Below are 16,589 nucleotides of genomic sequence, written 5' to 3'. Positions count from 1 at the left end.
ACTTAATTCCAAAAATAGAAGCCATTTATCCATAAGTGTTAAATACATAGAACTTTAATCTTGGCATAAATAATAACACAAATATTCATGAATCATACATAAAAAAAAAGTTCTGGATATCAATTATTACTATCAGTTGTGAAAAAGCAAGAAATCTGGACACAACAATGGGCTGCTGAAGACTCCAATGTCAAAATCTGGCTAAAAAGAACAACAACAACAACAACAAAACTGGCTGAAATGTCAGAAGACTCAGAACTCAGCCAGATTTTTGTGGCACAAATATTAAAACTTCAAAAAACTGGGAGCAAACAATAAGTATATCCTGTAAACTCTAGACATCCAAATAAAAAATATAAAAGTAATCAATCAGTTATTCAAAGAAACAGCAGACAAATGTCCTCCTGCAGCTTGAAGCAAAAGTCGAACTTTTCCATTTCCTGCAGAGGTTAGACTGGGTGACTGTTTAACCATCATCCATCTTTGAACAGTAAAAGCCAAAGCTCAGAGTAAGGGCATGCTTCCACCTCTCCAAGGGCAGTTCTCATTAGCTTGATATATAGCGGGCCTGAAAATCTCTTTCTGTCTGAACACATTCAACCATCTCAGCTAGCAACCGACTTTTCAACATCCTCGATTCCAGCACGAGATTTCACTTAGCAGCCACCGACTGTGACAAATAGGAAAACTTTAAAAGGAATACCTTTACCATGGATTCAAGTAACTTATGAGACAAATGTCACTGACATCCTTAACTCTATAACTTTCGTTAACATGATCAACTGAGACGGTTAATAAGGAAGTAAACAGCTAAAAAAAAATCAGTTGTACCATAGTGAGTTGAAACTGAAAGGTGGGGCCCTTGTGTAATGGAGAAAGGGCCTTTGTGTAGCAACTATCAGCCAATTAAAAGCCAACAATGCTTTTTACCAAATCCACGAGGTGAGCGTTTAGAGATAGGGCTTAGTATGCCATTGTTAGTAAACAGGCCTTCTCTGAGAGCACAATAATGCCAAACCAGCACCACCCAAAACTCACAGGGTCAATGCACTTCAATAATACGCAAGCCTCAACATGCAAAAACAGAACACACTGCACTTACAGTCTAAATTTTACAACCATTACTCATAATGAACTTCAGATTGTACCATAATTTAATTGACTAAAATGCAGGCTGAACAAAACCCCTCAGTTGCGTGAGTTTAAAAAGTTCTGCAACTCTTGATGGCACGTGCCCAGTGGAGGAGTTGGGTCAATGCTGCATGTTTGTACACAATCTGGCAACTTTTAAGGACAGAGCTGCAAACAATTATATTGAAATTATACCACAGCATTCTTGTCTGGTGTTCGTGGTTTTTAAAGAGAGCGTTCCACTGCTTCCTGCTAGTTTCTCACTGGTGTCTACATTAAGACGAGAAGGTTCCCTAGATAGACGGGTATGCTGTCAAGATCCCCGAGGGAAAGCAAATGTGACATCTGCCGAAACAGCAAGATTAGGTCTTAAAGGAATATCTTGATCTTTTAAATTACATTGAATGTTGACTAAAGCTTTTAAGCTTCAAAAATGGATATAAAGGTATCATAAAAGCAGTCTATTTGAGTTGTAAGCTATATTTCAAGTCTTCTTAACTCGTAAATTTTGTTTGTGTGAAAAAGACCAAAATTTCAGTCATTATTCAGTTCTAATCTTCCCCTCCACTAAGATGTTAAATGCTGCAACCAGACTGAGTCAGTGAACATGAGAAAATAATCAGTCCAATTAAAGAACAGATTGATTGAACATATTCGAGTAAAAAAAAAAAGATTCACAAATCATTATACTTTAATAAACTTGTCAAAAAAGTAATATATTGAAATATACCACACTAGCCATATTAATCAGTTTTATGATTATTTTATGGTGCTTTTGAATGATTTTATGAATGAATCATTGCATTACACTGACCAACTTTGTCTTTTCTCCTTTTCTGTTCTATGAAAGAACAAAAGAAAGTGATCTCGGTTTGTAACAAGATGAGGGCGAATAAACAATGACACATTATATATATATATATCGTCACCTTCCAATGAAAATGACTTGGGGAAGGTGACGATATATTGAACTATACCTTCAATGTTACAAGAAAAACTGACATATGGAAAATATAAAGAATATAAAAACAGGGGGGGGGGGAAATCCCGACTGTGTGCTGGTGGAAATTTCGAGCTTAATTAATGGTATGTTGGAAGATTATTTATTAGCAGCAGACACCGATTCTTCATCTTGCTGTAACCAGACAGACTGGGTTCAAGGCCACATGGAGCTTCATTTGACGAACCTCTGACAGGATGATTTCACAAGGGGGATGTGACCCAGAGAAGATTCCGGACAGGCTCTTAAAACGCAAAACTACGCTTCCGTGCCATACCCAAAGGAAAACGAAGTGCAGAGGTCTGCTTTATCAATCTAACCTGACTGAAGCATTGATTCAATGATCTATTCATTGGTTTCCCATCCTGCTTATCATGCAAGTGTTTTCTGACCTAAAAACACTCAAATGGATTCACACATCCGGGGTCCTGCAGAACCAACTCATTCTTGAAGTGACTCAAGTTAAGGCATCTGAATTCTAAGGGATCATGGGTCATATGAACTTTGGTGACATCCGGGTAATATTGATGCTGTAATAAGCTAAGCAAAGTACACTACACCCATGTCAATATTTGCCTTCTAGCTATTGTGGAGGCACATTTCCAAACATAATCTGCATGTACAAGTGCACTTTCACATATAAACACATTTTAGTGAATCCTGTTGTCATACACCTGCATAAAATGACCAGGGGCCAAGCTTAGTGCCAAATTGGTTTCTACAAAAAATCCATTTAGGATTACAATGCTTTTGGAAAATGAAGCCCAGCTCAGAAAAGGTCAACATTCGAAGTGATGTCAAAACCAATATTACAATAAAACGGAAAGAAAAAGTGGCATTTGCACAATTTCTGATTCCATTTTAGGGAAGTAATTCAGAAAAAGGATTTTGTAAATGTTGAAGTGTTTTCACAATAGAGTATAACCCTTTTATAGTGCAAATACAGCCCAGAATCCTAAATTCTAATATGTAAATATTTAGAGAGTTTGATAAATGTACAGCAAAGCAGACTGATCAAAGGACATGCACATTTAGGCTTCCCAGAAGGAAGTGACCTGCTGCATTGTGAGTCAAGGGGACCATAAAACAAGCCTCATTAAAGGCAATTTTCAACACATATTCGGTAAGATAAAGAAGATAAAATCTTCTCAGAACGAAACCCACACCCAAAGACTAAATATAGTCATTTTACAGTAGGAATTCTCCAAGCGCTTGGTGCTGAGTACATTCCACTGAGCTGAGGACAATGTTGAAAATCTTGGAGAGATTAAGCCAGCGGATGAAAAAATGATAAAAATGTTCAATCTTTTCTTCAGTAAAATATTTCAGACTCAAACATGGACATTTTGACTGATGACAACGAACAAAGAAAAACAGCAACAAATGGCCACTCACTCAACGCTTGCTTCAAAGACAAAAAAGGCAATAAAAAAACTATAAAGACTGACATTTGTTTACAATCTCATTTCTTATCCGGAATCTTAACCTTGATGCTGGATGCTACATGAATAAGCAGCTAAAATGCCTTCTGTGCTATTAAACAATCCACAGCAAATATTGAAAAAAATGTATAGTAAAAAAAAGGAAAACCTAAGGGGTGGATTTGCGTATCACCATCATGATAACCATCAACGTTCCCAGTAGACGTTGCCATTTCAATTCGTGATAATCTGTCCAGTCACCTTAACCAACAGTATAAATGAGCCATAAAGTAGCAGGAATGGCAGCAAGAGGCTGAAAAGTGCTAGAGTCCTCACAGGAAATCGGCCAGACCCACATCACCATTAAAACTACAGATGTGTGCTCTTATAAAGAGGTGTATGTTTGCATGAGGAACACTAGGCCCAGCCTGCACAAGGGGTTACCGACGGTCACATCCAGCCGCACAGCTGATGTCCCAGTTTCACTGTAGACACATAAGGTCTATTGTTCCAATGCATATATAGCTGGCTGGCAACATCTAATATAGGGAATTGAGCATAGCTGAGAGGTTTCAATTTTAGAGCTGATTTGGTTGAAATTACTCTTCAGAACTTATTAAAAAAGAAACAGCATTTGCAACCAGTTTCAATTCCATATTGTGACACATTTCTGGTCCAATCAAATTGCTCAAGACATACCGTAAAAAAAAGTTGCTGCCTTAGTTCAAACAACTTGGATGTTTAGGTAATTTCAACTTAAATTACATTAAATTGACTTAAAAAAAAAGGTGAAAATTGCTTAACTTATTTTGATGAGTTGAAGCAATGTAAAAACATATGTTGTCAGAACTTATTGATCATATAATAATTTTTATCACCCAATTTTTGACAGCAATGTGATAGTTTTCACTCACTATAGCATCTTGGCGTACATTTTTTTTTTTATTGTTTGTTGTAAACGTGAATTGCATTCACTGGCATTACATTACTACTGTAAATTACCTTTTGGCAAGGTTTTTTTGAAGGACTGCATTTAGAGCTGCACAATTAATCGTTAAAAGATCCATGTTCAAACACCCATGTTTTTTAAACCTGCCTATTAAACCTTTTACAAAATCACACCAGAACATTCAAATAAGCGTTGGCGCTGCGCTGAGCCAGAGAGAGTTGTTGTCATGTAAAAGTATGAAACAAGCAAACAAAGCTTCACAAATAGTCTTATCAACCACACAGAAGGCCTATACTGTAGTTATTTCTGTAACAAATATTCATATTATCACAGAAGAACTGGGATAAAAGTTTTTAGTTTGGATGTAAACACTGAAGTCTTGAATCAGTCATTCAAACCAATTTTCTTTTAATAATTCAGATTCATTAAACATTTTAGCAATTAACATCTGTCAGAAGCTCTAGTAAATTACATGTTATTTTGTTTAGTTGTCTGTTCAGAATCGTGGGAGAATCTTAGTTAAAAAAAAAAAAAAATCATGATTCTCAATTATTTGTCGCAAAACGTAACTATATTATCGGCCATCTCTAAAGTTGGATAAGTGTCAAGTCTTGTAACCAATCGAGTCAACGTGTGATCCTCAACGAGTGGATCTCTCAGCTGGTGTGAGTGAGTGGAGGCGGGGAAAATTTGCATATTCATAGAACCGCATATACTAAATGAGGCAAGGGTGTAGAGTTACATTCAAGCTATTTTAAGGCATGAAGTTTATTTCAAGGAAAAAACTTTTAAATATGTAAATAAAATTATTGACTACAGGGGGACTTTATATTCTGTAAAGCTGCTTTGAAAATGTTTATTGTGAAAAGCGCTCTAATAGTTACTAAATAGTAACTTGGCTATTGGTTAACTTTATTTTAAAGTTCCAAGGCGACGTCAGCCAAATTGCCTTTTCAGAGTTAAAACAAGATTGTTCTTTGGAATAATGTGCACTAAGGAATCATGGGGAAAAAAAGGGGAAAAAAAGACTAGGAACATGCATTACTAAAATAAATAAGGTAAAAATTGAGTTCAAGTTGACTTTAACAATGACATTTGTGTGTATGTGTGTGTCGGGTGCTAGCAAGTAACCCAATTCAGCAAAACTCAACGTGCACCGATAACCCCAGGGCAGATAAAAGATAAAAGACATGACGTCACACAGAAAGGGGAGAGCCAGGTCACTTGGCAGGTGTACGACAACAAAGAGAAGAGGCTGAAGAGCCTCACTAATAGTCTTTGAAAGCACGTACATGCAGTCTTAGAGGAAACACCGTGCTTCCTGCACATGTCAGGAATCCTCAATCTTTGGCTACAGCTGACAGACCAACTAGTTCTTTGCTGAGAAATTACATAATGCCTTTACTGTAGTATAACAACAAGTCTCTTGTTTAGATTTTCTTGAGCACAGAGAACTGTGGGAAAATCGTTACTGGAAGAGTTGCATCACAAGTGTCTTTCTAAAGCTACTCTTAAAATGCATTACTGTTTTGTTTTGTTGAACACATAAAAATGCATTGCAAAATTTGGGGGCCAACATGAGGCAAAACACTCCGAAAAATATATGTTGTTTTTTTTCCACAGCACTCCAAAAGAATCGGGCCAAGGAAGAAAACACTTTCCAAAATTTGTGCGTTTCACTCCATAAACAAACTACTAAAACCTCTTCAGCTGACTGCTAAAACCAATCAATCAAACTTCATCAAGCTGCCGATGTTCTTCATTGTTCAAAGCGAAAACAAAATCCTGTACATGCGATGCAACAGTAAAGAAAGCAGCTTTTCCTCTAGAAAACAAAATATCTGACATTTCTGGGCAAGCAACAGATGTTCATTGGAACTGTCTTGTTGTTTGAAAGCTACTCCAAACCAGTTGAGTCTGAGAGGCTGGACTTTCCTCAAGTATGTGCTGAATCAGAGAACATGTTTCTGTCTGCCTGGCCACTTTAATGAAAAAGCAGGAGGCCCAGGAGACTTGTATGATCTCCGTTCACTGACGGAAACACTAAAAAAAACCCGGAGAATTTACCAAAAGATAAGCAGGTCGACTACATTGCGAAAGACTGGACTGTTATTACATATATTCATATATTGATTGCACATCAGCACAATCATTCACACATCTGGAAAACATTGAAACCTACAGCCCCCATTGAGAGAATTAGCCTTCCTGGGATCTGTGCGTAACCATGGATCTCTCTGATTACTAAAAGGTGACAAATGGAACTCTCTTTACGCCTCCTTCTCCAAAATAATACAATTCGGAGAAACCGCACTGTGTATTAGGGTGTGTTCACATTTGTAGTTCGGTTCTCTTGGTTCTTTTGGTCCGGACCAAAAAAAAAGAAAGATACATTTAGTCCTGGTTCGCTTTGCATTCACACTATCATTTTTTAACACAGAGCCTAAAGATAAAAAAACATGTAAAAGATCAAAAACAATGCTGTGTTCTGGGCTAAATGCGCTCGCTATATATGATATTTGATGGAGCTGACAACTTGTGAAGAGCTTATAAAATGTGTAAGAGTCAAAACAGCGGCAGGAATTCCTCCGTCACACACACAAATGAAGATCTGCTGCGAGGAGACTAGGGGTGGGCGCTATACCGGTATGAACGTGAATACCGGTATTATGTTGTGCCATGATATGGATTTTGCGATACCGAGTTCATAAATTCAAATTTTGCAGTTTTATTGTTTTGTTCAATTTGGTACTCTTTACAACTGTTGACACTAATGACGATACAGAATCGAATACGCTGTTTAAGGAAGTGGCTGATTTGGCGCTTCATACGCGTGAAGTTGCTGAGGCGATTAACCGCTGTCCTGTGACGCGCTCAATGAAGGACCGTAACGTAGAACACATAGCTAGTGCTAAGCGGCTGTTCATAAAGGATGCATATTTTGTCGTGGAATGGGAAATAACAAAGGTAATAAAACGCAAGTTTGACTTTTAACTTGAGCGCAGCATTTTTAGAATGCCGTTTCATTTGCGAGACGCGGGTGCAACACCAAAACAAGTTCCTCAAGCACAAAAAAACGTTAACGTTCCAGGCTACTGTATGTTTGAGATGTCATGTTTTCATGAAGGTTGAAAGGCTGAAAGCTGCTATTATTATCTTTGTTTTTACAAAACATGTACTGCTAATAATATTATCCACGTGGAGACATTTCCCCGCAATGTAACGTTAGGCTATGAATAACAGGACACGACACACACATAAGCGCGCGCATACACACACTGGTCCACTATCTTTGTGGGGACTCTCCATAGACGTAATGGGTTTTATACTGTACAATCTGTAGGCCTTTATTCTGTCTCCTTACACTAATGAATTATTTTGTATGAAAATTTTCATTGTTTTTTTCTTGTATACTTTTAAGTTCTATTTATTTGGTGCTTTGTTCAATCTCAACCCATTATTTTTTTATTATTAAGATGTCTGCACAAGAGTTAACTGTAATCTGTGAAAACATTAAACTTAAATTAAACGTCTCGCTTTGGTCTACACTGGAAGTGTTCTGTTTGCTCTACTAAAGCTAAACTATTATTACTAAAGCTGAAACTAAATAAAATAAAAACTATATAGAAATGTGTTTGCAAAATAAAAACTAACAAAACCGTTAATGAAACTAGCTAAAACTAAACTGAAATTTAAAGCAAAATTGAAAACGATATTAAAATAAAAACTAATTTAAAAAAGCAAAACTATAACAACAGATATTCCCGGAGACAGAGCACACCCGAAGACGGCTCTCACTCTGAAATCAATAAAGTCTTCATTCGCTGCCGGTTCTCATTATGACAAGACGAGCAAAAAGTGGAAAGACATAACACGTGCATTCAGGCCTACCTCATGTTGCACGTTTGCACTTTTTGAGAAAAAAAATGGCACAATAAAAAAAACACATTTCAGGTCTATGTCCAATGAAATGCCTCACCTTTTTCTAGTTATCTAGTGTTAAAATACATATTTTGCCTGTAATTTAACTAAGGTGTACTAAAATGTGATTCCAATTTTTTTTTTCTCATATCGCGATATAATATCGATATCGTCCGGACAGTGAAAAATATCGTGATATGAATTTTTGCTCATATCGCCCACCCCTAGAGGAGACGTGGTTGTGATGCCTGTACCGAACTGTGATAGGCAACATCGTGACTATGACGAGAAAAAACGTTTTTGGTTTGTTTACATGTCTTTGGTCCATGTTGCGCTGATATTTCAGTCGACCCGAACCAAGTTTGTTTGAAAGTGGACAGAGACCCATCTTTTTTTTTTGAGGTTCAGTCTACTTTTTTAAGTGCGCACCAGGGTTCGGATGGCAGCGTTCACACTTATTCAAATTCTGACCGATCAAATCACAACTGGGTTTGTTTTAATTTAACCAAACCTGCCAAGTATGAAGTTGTGAACACACCCTTTTTTTTATGAATATGCAGAATCTGAAAGGGAATAGAAATTAACTTTAAAACAAACCCACCCTGCACATACCAATAAATTGAACCATCATGCCTTTTTTGGTCAATGATGTCCACCAACATAGATTAGACTATGAATGTTACTGCGGCACAATCTTTCCTAAATGATCAATCCCCCAAGAATTCTACCAAAGAAGCTAAATATGCATTCTCTGTAATGGGATACAGATGAACCCTCTTGGATGTCTTCTAGCAGTGGATTCAACTCCATAATCATTTGCGGACACTTTCACTGTTTGACAACCATGTCTTGATAAAGCACAAGCTCTTTTTTAATGCAATTAAGTTTTTTTTACGTGTGGTTCATTAAAGCTCCAGTCCGTAACTTTTTTAAGTTAAAAATAATCCAAAATAATTAAATTAAAAAAAACTTATTCTGCCAGTGGTCAAAACTATCTGCTTGCCATAGCTAGATTCAAAACGGTTAGCTTGTAATAATGATTTTAATTCCAGTGGTACTGGTGGGTTTCCGCAGGAAATTCGAGCATGTCTTTAAGTCATTACGTCACACCCGTATACATAAAGGAGGAGTTTCGGCTATACTGCGCGTGACGAGATGTTTAGATGTATAGGCTTTTCTCGCAGCACTTTACATAATTAAACTTATGGCATCCAGAAAGATCCAAACAACAATCATCAGTGTCAACTGGAGATTCAGCAGTTATAAAACCCAAAAGACTTCGTACTTCGGATTTAAGGTGGCTAGAGAAAGAAACCGTCTCATGCGAACACAAGGATTTAAACATCGGCGGGGCTTTTGAAAAGTGCGTGAACTCCGTGTTTTGAAGGGGTTCAAAACAGAAGAAGAGACGGCTTTTTTCTGCTGAATAAGTAAAACATTTCAATAGTTCAATCGTGTAACAGTACGTTTTCTTAATTCACACAGTTATGGAGTTTCCTTTGTTGTGCCTTTCTCGTTTTGCTATTATGGAGAATATGAATTCTGAACTACACAGGTAACCATAAAACACATTAAATTTAACATTAGTCACGCAATGCTGATGTTGTTAACATGAACAATTTGGGAACAAAGTAGGCTATAATTTGCACGGTTGCTGTAAATCGCGTTGATTAAATCTAACAAAGCTTATCATGTCGAATGCTTTTTCCCCCTTAGTTGGTCAGAACAAAAATGGATTCTACTTACTTGTTCAGAAGACATTTTCTTATGAAAATTCTTATGTTGGTCAAACTTTCAAAAAGTGAATCTGTGATTCTGTATGACAGTATCCACACAGCGCTGTGACTGACAGCAGCACTCGCCTCAAAGCACTGTGTTCATCCGCGCTGTTTCATGCCGATTTACAACCCACGTAAAGATAATAATTCCGCGAATCACTGCAGTTACAGATTTCGAACAGAGAGATGGCGACAAAGAGGAAAAGATACGGACTGCAGCTTTAAGGTGGCAAATACCTTGAGAGTACTGAGAAAATGAAAAAATCTGCAAGGTTATTAGATTTTTGATCTGGCCAGGAGCAGCAAGATTTCCACAAGCAATTCCAAAAGGAGCAAAAGTGCAACATACAGAAACATTTTAATCAGTTGTTCTCAGCTGGTGAGTAATGGACAGCAAGGGAAAACAAATAATGCAAATTATAATCTGCAACTCTAATGTACAGTTAGGATAGCAAAATTTATTGTCATGCATTTCACATTAATATTAAAAATGTCAAATGTTTTCTGTTAACTTTTGAGCAATAATCTATCTATGTTGGTACTTACAAGATCTGAAGTAAAACCAGTTGAGAACCACTGCTTTAAATGAATAATAGAGGAAGGCCAGGAATAACAGACGAACCAATACAAAACACACCCTGGGAATTTAAAAGCTTCGAGACATAAGAACAGCAATCTGAGGACTGTGGAGTCTGAGGAACACACAAATATTTATAAATGTATGTATACATTTATAAAAAAATATATATTTCTAATAAGATGCAATTGGACAATCTTAGGTTTACTAACAGTGTTTACTACTCTGCCTTTGTCTTTGATTAAGTCATTTAAAGCTACAGTTTCCTTAAACTTAGGAAGGATAATACATTAACAACTAATGGCAAGTGCCATCATCTGATGAGATCAATTTGCATACAGATGACTGTCACATGGCATGCAAATATCTTTACCAATGTGTTGCATGCTTTGCGTATGACTCCTCTGAAGATTAAATACTCGGGTTAAATGTTAACACCATTTATATCAGACTGCAGAAAGATTGGAATAACAGCACTGAGTTCGGGTCAACAGAACTGGTCTATACGGTCTATTGATATAAACATGTCATATTGCTCAGGTGAATTCAGATCAACATCAAAGACGTGATCATTCCAAAAGACACCTGTCAGCCAATGGTTTTGTTTTACTTGTGCGTTTAGTCTAATTATAAAATCATCTTTCTTTCAAGATCAGAACTGAGACCAAGTAAAGTAAATGACCAAAGTGAAAAGTAGATAAAGTAAAAACTCTAAACAAAAGTCCACATAAATTATTGCAATAAAATGTAAAAAAAAAAAAAAAAAAAAATCTATATAACTTTAAACCAACAATAATAAAGTAATTGCAATAAAATACATAAAAGTCCCTTCTTGAAAGCTCATAGTCCTGTTTTGGAACATGATAGTTTTCTAGTTGGTCCAAAACCTTCAGCTACCAGCTGGTCATACCATCTTAAGTTAGTCAAGATCATTTTGAATGCTGGTAGAGCAGATAATAACTGCATTTACATGGAAAACAATATTATGATTGATTCATATAAAATATTATATATAGAATGGATATTGTGACGAAATACTGAAATATTGTGACCCTTTACACAAGATAAACCAATATTCTGTTTTCTAGAAATTCAAATAATACAGAACTATTCCAAATGTGCTTTAAACGTAAAGTACGTTAACAAAATCAATATAGCGACAAGTCAAAGCATCTTCGTTTATTCGAAATTATACTACATACAAAAATACTGAAAAAAATGTTGAGCAGCTACACGTTTTTCGGAATAAAAACATCGTCTTAATCAGAAAAGTATATTTATTTTAATGACAAGCGTGGTCCAGTTAAAGACCAGCTCGGATCAACTAGAAACCAGCTCCCATGTTCAACACAGTTATAAGGTGGACCTACCAGCAGGGGTTAACATCTTGATGCAGATAATAAGTTATTATGAGTCAAATAAACCATAATTTGCACTCAAAGCAGAAATCCTCAACAACCAGGTACCTAACATCACAGTAGTACACAATGACTTTACGGCAGTTCTTGACTGGTAGGAAGATCAAGGCTATCTTACCTCGAACGCTGCAGTGCTCAAAGCGTGCTTCCCTCGTTCACTCTCATTCCCTTTAAACGCTCACAAAACACCATCCAACATCGTCTTCCACGAGTCTTTGGCTAGTTACCGCAAACACACCGATATGTCCTTCTATTCCACTAGTTGTGCAATGAACGCGGCGAGACAAACTACCTTGTTGCGCTTCAGCGTTTGACTGGAGTACAAAAACGTTCTAAAATGTTTCACAACAAAGCGTTTGTTACAACGTTGCAACTTTTATTCTACGCTGTGAATTTGACGAATGTAAAAAGTCTCAGAATGTAGAGACACATATCACTTGTTACACTGTTGCAACTTCTATTCTTCTAGTCCGCATGCCTCATAGGGCGGGACCAACAGTTAGTGGGAGCTATGTGGTGTCTCTCCAAACCCGAGCCCTGCCTGGCGCGTGCTTCACTGTGGATTCATTCAAAGAGCTTGAAGAGAATATTTGTTCAAACTCATTTATCTGTCTTGAAGTAGGTTACCGTGCACGGATACTAATATTGTGGTGTATTCAAATTGCATTGGTATAGTTAAACTATGACTGTTTTTAGGGTCCAACATGTCATTTAAAGGTTTTTTTATTTATGTATTTGATTCATTCATATGTATAATCGATGACTGTCTTAAGAAGCCATGTTGCTGAACGCCAATGAGATTTTTTGTTCTGTTTCAAAGGAAAATGCAATGCCAAATAACAAGTTATAAAATGAGTGTGGGTGACCTCTTGTGTCCAGTCCAAATAATACAACTGTGATTATTTCTGTATGCTGTCTGTCATCCATCCATCTATCTATCTATCTATCTATCTATCTATCTATCTATCTATCTATCTATCTATCTATCTATCTATCTATCTATCTATCTATCTATCTATCTATCTATCTATCTATCTATCTATCTATCTATCTATCTATCTATCTATCTATCTATCTATCTATCTATCTATCTATCTATCTATCTATCTATCTATCTATCTATCTATCTATCTATCTATCTATCTATCTATCCATCTAGCTATCCATCTATCTATCCTGTCTGAATTATTTGTCTATATATCCTAAATTAAGATAAGACTACACTTTCTATATAGCAAACCATGTAATGCCAATTTGTGCGTTCTTTTAGTTATGTAGTTCCAATAGTTCCCCTCTTTATTTTCGCACTTATTTCCTCTCCTCCCTCACAGTGCTGCAGCCGAGATGAAAGATGGAGAAAAGACCCAAGAGTCTTCTCTCGTTTCACTGCTACCACGTGTCTGCTGTCTATCAAGGACTGTGGTGCTTTCTTTGGCTTTTAAATGAATCGAGACTCCTTTCAAATTTCCAATTCAAATGAGCTTTATTGGCATGACAAGTTATACATTGTAAAGCATTTAGTAGGACTGTGTGTGTGTGTGTGTGTGTGTGTGTGTGTGTGTGTGTGTGTGTGTGTGTGTGTGTGTGTGTGTGTGTGTGTGTGTGTGTGTGTGTGTGTGTGTGTGTGTGTGTGTGTGTGTGTGTGTGGACTACTCTTCCCTCTTTTTGTGGCAGGAATTGATGTAGGCTACTTTGCTGCTAGTGAAATGCAGTCTCTTTTTTCACCAAGTACATATTGAGGTTGTGCATTAATCTGTATACAAGATGTATATTGTTTTTGTGTTGTTTCATTCTTATTAGCTAGGTAGTTTTCTTTTTGCGCATTAATCATTTGGTTGGGCCGTATTCTGTGGATGAGGGTGTCAGGGTCCTGAGGCTATTGTTAGTCGAGTTTAGTCTGTTTGTGGAGCCTTGGGACCAGCTGAATTTTGAAAGGCTTTAAAATGATAAGAGTTGTGGTCACACAAAATTTGATGGCTCTTTTCTCAATATGGATTAATAGAGGGTTTTGCCCTGCATGTGTAACTGTCATCGGCCAGTAAGAGCTGTGCGTGTAACCCTCACTCCCCTGATGTCAAGAGGCGCGCTAGCGTCTACCATTAGAGTCTGAGGTCTTTAGCGTCCTTGTTAGCGCATCCTCCTCCCACGCAGGAGACTCTGGATCAAATCCTGCTCAGATCAGGATGAGTAGGACTGGTTGCACATGGATTATTAGGTGAATTTCAACCCAAGGTATGTGTAGTTTGTGGCATGATTAATTTTGGTCATACCAAGGCTGAAATTGTATTTCTCTTCTTTCTCTGTATCTATGTATGTGGGGTCTGTCTTGGGTTAAATAAATAAGAGAACACGAGGAACACTGGCTCCGGTTCCTGTCATGCTGGGCTGCTCCAGAACACACTGATCTCAGACACTCGCTGCCCAGCACAGGCTCACAATATGACATGTTTGTGAGCTTCTGGTAAAGATGCTTAAAAAAAGGCTATATATTTTTGTATCATTTGTTTAATGTATTATAATGTATGATTGTATTATTTCGGGTAACTGAAACCGGGACGTCTATATTAATATTACTGTAATATGGTTTTATACATATGGGCCAGGTTTCACAGACAGGGCTTAAGCCAGGATTAGGCCTTACAGTAGTTCAATTAGGGCATTTAAGTAGCTTTTATAAACATGCCTTAGAAAAAACATTACGAGTGTGTATCTTCTATCTTGAGACAAAACAGTGACACTGTCATATTTTAAGATATATCAGTGCTTTCAGTTGAAACAGCTCAAACATGCATTTTAGTCTGGAACTAGGCTTAAGCCTTGTCTGTGAAACCGGAAGATAATGGACTATTTTTTTCTTAGCTGGAAAAATTAATATTTCAACACAAATGAATATTTCATGTCCACATATTAATTTATTTGCTGAGTAGCCATGTAAAGGTATTGACAAATTTTACATTTGCATTAATAGAAACCATTGCTAATAATAATTAGTGGAATGGAAGAACAAATGATTCTTCCCCAAAAGTGAGTCTTTAGATGGTTGTAGATAAATAAGGTGCTAAGTTTAGCAGAAAATGTGAATAAAATTCTCAGCTTGTTTTTATGTCTCAGAATTATGCTGATGAAGGCTAAGCTGTAATGTTAAAAAGGATGCGGAAACGTATAAATTATTCATAGTTGTTCTCAATTGTTGCAGTTTTCATGGCTTTGAACACTGTTCTTCAGATATTTCGCAGATCTCACATGGATTCATTATTTTAATAAGGTTTGGGAGATTTGTCCCAAATGTACTGTTAGGCCTAAAATAATAATAATTATGCACCCCTGTAGTGCTCTATCTGACCTGTAGAGGACGGTATTGTTCTCAGAATGATATACAGTTTTACTATACAAAACTTTCCAGCCCATGCATCTCCCACCCCAATCTTTTTTCTTTTTTTTTGTTAGAAAATTATTAGATTATTGATTTATGTATAATATACGCTTATGATAATAATGAATGTATTTTATTTATTTAATCACTTATTTAATAATTGTTGTGTCTTTCCAAAGTAACGTTATAGCACCATGGTACTTTTTTTGTAAATATGGAAATACTGCTATAACAGCTTAAAAAAAACAACTATATAAATGTTAAAGTGTTTATGCAAAAATATAGCTAAATAGGCTTTTTCTCTAAAGACACAGAAATATTTAAACATGTTTATTCATTTATTTCGCAAGCATTTAGTTAATTTGAAACACAAAGGTGTGCAGACAGACTACAATAGAGCATCACAATCTCCATCTCCCGTTGCGTGCTCTCATTTTGTATGACAAATGCCAAGCAAAGCTTGTGTACTGTCACATCAATATTGCTGAATTATTTAGCTGTTAGCGGCAGCCTACGCCTTCACCGTTCAGAAAAGATTTTACTCAGGCAAGTGATTTACCCTTTAAATGATCATTTAAAACATCTGTCTCCAGAACTGCAATGGCGATGACAGACGATCAATCTGATCCCCAGGGGGAATCATTTACACATGCACTTATTTGTCTATAAAATGTTAATATGTAGGCTATGTGTGTCTCTTATTTGGTGTGTTTTTACACCACGAGTAAAGCAGAAGTAACCGGGTTTGAGTTATTAATGCTGTAAGGGAGGGTCCTTGGGTCTGTAGTGTGTGTGTGGCTGTATGTGTGTATCATTGCAGGGGCTGACAAGATGTATGTGCACTGCTGTAAGCATGGGGAAAGGCCTCTTTCTGATTAGCATTCAGTCCTTGCACAGACTGCATCAAGGAACTCTCACTCTCTCCCCCCTCTTTCTGCATCATTCTCTTGAACCAGAACCCCTCAATACAAAACAAAAGGAACACCTTGAGTGAAAAAGATATCAGCAACAGGTACAATTT

At 36.8% G+C, this 16,589-nt stretch overlaps 1 protein-coding gene across 8 annotated transcripts in view; it reads right to left on the bottom strand.

Moving 5' to 3' along the window:
- Window positions 1–12,509, bottom strand: part of akap13 (A-kinase anchoring protein 13) — a 106,884-nt gene extending 94,375 nt beyond the window's left edge. For 4 of the 8 annotated variants that reach the window (XM_056250791.1, XM_056250793.1, XM_056250792.1 and 1 more), the window contains exon 1: window positions 12,314–12,509. The gene's annotated coding sequence lies outside the window, so the exon portion shown is untranslated. The remainder of the gene's footprint in view (window positions 1–12,313) is intronic. The other 4 variants (XM_056250794.1, XM_056250798.1, XM_056250799.1 and 1 more) reach the window with 1 other exon arrangement.
- Window positions 12,510–16,589: the final 4,080 nt, after the last annotated feature.

The sequence above is a fragment of the Rhinichthys klamathensis genome, unplaced genomic scaffold (assembly GCF_029890125.1).
Source record: "Rhinichthys klamathensis goyatoka isolate OS25496 unplaced genomic scaffold, OSU_Roscu_1.1 h1tg000076l_1, whole genome shotgun sequence".
NCBI lineage: Eukaryota > Metazoa > Chordata > Actinopteri > Cypriniformes > Leuciscidae > Rhinichthys > Rhinichthys klamathensis.
The sequence above is the reverse complement of the archived record's forward strand: the minus strand, read 5'-3'. Positions and strand labels throughout refer to the sequence as shown.